Raw genomic sequence first — 4,713 nt, forward strand, 5'->3', positions numbered from 1 at the left:
CCATGTGAAACCATCAGGTGGCACACAGACAGTGTCATAACAGGGACCAGCAAACAGGTGAGATTGTGACTCTCATATGCACACCCGACTGACAGTAAGAATTCTCACCCTCCCACAAAAACCCAGTCTCCTTATGACATTCTGAATCTCACACTCAGAGGCAGTCAAAAGTTGGAATTGTGACTCATACATGGATGCAGTCCACAGGTAGGATGGTGACTCTCACACCAAGATTCAGCACCCCTGTGAGGCTGTGACTCCCCTACTGGGACAATGTCTGCAAGAGGAGTTCAGCTTCTCAGGCACAGATCAAGTCCACTGTTGAGGTTGTGACTCGGTACTTGAACGCAACTCACAAGATACGTTGACTGTCATAAGTGAAGCCAGGACATTAGTGGGATTTTGAATCTTATCCCTAAACATTTCTTGAGGTGTGATTGTGACATATACCTTTTCCCAGCAGCTGGTTAATTTTACTTTCCTGCCTGGGCCCAGTGTACAGTTGAGATTGTCACATATACCTGGGCCATGCACTTTATTTATGTGCCTCTTCAGCATGAGCCCTGCCCTCAGGGGAAATTGCGATATATCTCTGGGGAAATCCTCAAAGTGAAGTGACTCTCCTTTCCTGCTCCGGCCCTGCCCTTGGTTGAGATTGTGACATATTACTGGGCCCTTAATGCAAATGATGTAACTTCTGTGCCTGGGTTCTAATTAGAGAAGGCATTGTGAAATATCTCTCGGCCTATCACCTGGGTGATGTAACTCTGCCTTCCTGCCTGAACCTGCCCCCAAGAGGCATTGTGACATATCACCAGGCCCAGCTCCCAGGTGTCCTGCCTTGGCCCTGCCCACAGAGGGCAATGTGACACATTGCTGTTTCCAGCACCTAGGTCATAAGACCCTCCTGAATTGCCCCTGCTCCCCGGGGGGATTTTGACGTCTCATTGAGCCAATCACCTAGGTGATGGGGTTCTCCTCTGCTGCCCAGATCCTGCCCAAGGTGGCAATTGTGACATATCTGTGGCCAGCACCCAGGTGATGTGACTCTGGTGCCTTGTCTCTCCCCACAATTGGAACTGTGAAATATACATGAGCACAGCCTACAGGTGGGATGATGACTCATACCTGAAAACATTGTGACTCTTGTAGTTAGTCTTAGGGCAACAATGAAGGTCCTGCATCTTCAACTTTAGGTTGGTCACGGTGTGTTTTGACCATCGTGCACATTGTATAAAGCCATCAAGTGCTACAAAAAAATGCCATAATGTAGTTCAGCACGCAGGTGAAATTGTGGCAGTTGTATGCACATCCAGTCAAAAGTAAGGACTGTAACCCTCCGACATGAACAGAGCCCACTGTTGAGATTCTGGATCACAGGCCACAAGGCTATAAAGTTAGTGTCCTTGTGTTAGTTTGCTGAGAATCATGGCTTTCAGCTTCATCCATGTCCCTGCAAACGACATGAACTCATTCCTTTTTATGGCTACGTGTATTCCATGGTGTATATGTGCCACATTTTCTTTATCCAGTCTATCGTTGATGGGCATTTGGGTTGGTTCCAAGTCTTTGCTATTGTGAACAGTGCTGCAATAAACATACGTGTGCATGTTTATTGTGTGCATTTATAGCAGCATGATTTATAGTCCTTTGGGTATATACCCAGTAATGAGATTGCTGGGTCAAATGGTATTTCTGGTTCTAGATCCTTGAGGAATCACCACACTATCTTTCACAATGGTTGAACTAATTTATACTCCCACCAACAGTGTAAAACCTTCCTATTTCTCCACATCCTCTCAAGCATCTGTTGTTTCCTGACTTTTTAAAGACTGCTATTCAAACTGGTGTGAGATGGTTTAATTAGATTCCATTTGCCAATTTTGGCTTTTGTTGCCATTGCTTTTGGTGATTTAGTCACAAAGTCTTTGCCCATGCCTATGTTCTGAGTGGTATTGCCTAGGTTTTCTTCCAGGGTTTTTATGGTTTTAGGTCTTACATTTAAGTCTTTAATCCATCTTGAGTTAATTTTTGTATAAGGTGTAAGGAAGGGGTCCAGTTTCAGTTTTCTGCATATAGCTAGCCAGTTTTCCCAACACCATTTATTAAATAGGAAATCCTTTCCCCATTGCTTGTTTTTGTCAGGTTTCTCAAAGATCAGATGGTTGTAGATATGTGCTGTTATTTCTGAGGCCTCTGTTCTGTTCCATTGGTCTATGTATCTGTTTTGGTACTAGCACAATGCTCTTTTGGTTACTGCAGCCTTGTAGTACAGTTTGAAGTCAGGTAGCGTGATGCCTCCAGCTTTGTTCTTTTTGCTTAGGATTGTCTTGGCTATGTGGGCTCTTTTTTTGTTTTATATGAAATTTAAAGTAGCTTTTCTTAATTCTGTGAAGAAAGTCAATGGTAGCTTGATGGGGATAACATTGAAGTTTTAATCTCTTTAGACATTTTGGGAATGTTTTAGTTCATTTTCTGCTTCAATAACAAAATATTCTAGAGTGGGCAATTTATAAAGAAGAGAAGTTTACTTAGCTTATGTTTTTAGATGCCAAAAGTCCAAGAACATGCCATTGCCATCTGATGAGAACCATATTTCCACATCACAAAATGGTCAAAGGCATAAGGGGGATAGAAGGTGTACACCAGAGAGCTTACCTTTATGATGGAACCACTCTCATGACAACTAATTCATCCTGGAAATAATGACATTAATTCATTCACAGAGTAGAGCCCTCATGACCTAGTCAATTCCTAAATGTCTATCTTTCTAATTTTATAACAATGAGTTAAATTTCAACATAAATTTTGGAGGGGACATTCATACCATAGCAATGTGTTTTTGTTGGGTAATTTGACTTTTTATATTTAAAAAATATTGATAGGTAAGTACTTATTACTGTCATTTTGTTAATTGTCTGATCATTTAGTAGTTTCTTTGTTTTTTATGCTGTCTTCCTTTGTGTTTTTATTGATTTTTTTTGCTTTTATTATTGTTATATGCTTTGATCCCTTCTCTTTTTTGTATCTATTGTAACTCTTTTCTTGTAATTACCAAAAGACTTACATAAAACATCTCGTAATTATGAGTCTTGCTTAAGATAATGACAATTTATCCTCTATGCATAAAAAGACTCAACAACTGTACTTTTTTCAACACACAATTTATGTCACACTTTAATGTACATTGCCTTAAAACCATCCTCTACAAATTTTTCAACATTCTCTTTTAAAGCTTCTATGTGGGCTGAGAGAAAAGCTACAAAGGACCACAACACTCCCTTAAGTTGGAGGCAAAACGTTAGTCCTCATCTTGCTACCAAGCTCCTAGCCTCCTGAGTGGGCTGCCTGTGACCATATTATAAACTTCAGGCCAGCCTCTTCTGTCTTTTGGGGTCTCATCAGTCTACCTGGATTTCATGTTCTTCAGAAAATCTTTGACCTTTCTTAGGTGAATCTTTAGTATTTCCTCATGGCTTCGATGCCTCATTTGGTCCAAGAGCTCATCAAGGTGGGCCTGCTGGACCTGAGATCTGCCTCCAAAACAAGAAGAGCCTGAAATGAGACACCAGAGCTCAAAAAGTTTAAATGACATGCAGAGATTCTGCAAGTAGAACTGAAGACCAGGCACCCAGACAGGTGCAGAAATCTTATTACTACCAAAAACGGTACCAAATTTGCCACTGACCCCACCCTGCCTCTGCCATTTGTTTCTGCTTTGGGCCACTGGGCCACTCTCTCTTTCTGGAATGTTCTTCCCTGCTCACTTTCCATTTACCAGGACCCAATACATATCACACTCCTCAGGGACACTTACCCCACCTATTCGGTCCCCTTCTATATCTTCCTGTGGCACTTGGTTCTTACTTTTCTTCTCACCATTTACACTTCAACTCAGATACAATGTACAAACCCTATTCACATCCTAGAGTTTGTCATGGTGCCAGGAAGAAACACAAAATCAGCCCAGGTGTGCCGGTTCACACATGTAATCCCAGCACTATGGAAGAATTGCTTGAGCCCAGTACTTCAAGACCAGACTGGGCAACATGTTGAGATTCCATCTCTACAAAAAAATTTAAAAATTAGCTGGGCATGGTGCTGCAGGCCTGTGGTTTCAGCTACTCAAAAGGCTAAAGTGGGAGGGTCACTTGAGCCTGGGAGTTCTAGGTTTGAGTGAGCTGTGGTCACATTGCTGCACTCCAGCCTGTATGACAGTGAGACCCTGCCTTAAAAAAAAGACAACAAAATTATATTATTATATAGCTTTCTAAGAATGATATATACATACACAAATACATAATTCTGTAGCATCATAATGATGGTGCATAGAGCATTCTATTTCGTTTATAGAATCTGAAAGACAAGAGCATAAAAACAATTATAAACCTTTGTTTATGGATACGTTATATAAAAATATAAAAACAAATATATAATGTAACTTAAGTTTGAGGAGAGATGCAAAGAGAGAAAATTTTGTATGCAATGAAAGTTAATTTGTTACCAGCTTAAAATATATTGTAACTTCAAGATGTTTTATTTAATCATCCTGATAACCATGAAAAATACCTGTAGAGATTCGGAAAAGAACACGAGAAAGGAACCAAATCACTACAAAAGAAAAGAATCCATGAGGCACAAGAAAAGCAATAAGAGAGAAAATGAAAAAAAATAATAGCTACAAAAAGGAAACACAAGTAACAATGTAGGTAA

The sequence above is a fragment of the Papio anubis genome, chromosome 18 (genome assembly GCF_008728515.1).
Source record: "Papio anubis isolate 15944 chromosome 18, Panubis1.0, whole genome shotgun sequence".
Classification (NCBI taxonomy): domain Eukaryota; kingdom Metazoa; phylum Chordata; class Mammalia; order Primates; family Cercopithecidae; genus Papio; species Papio anubis.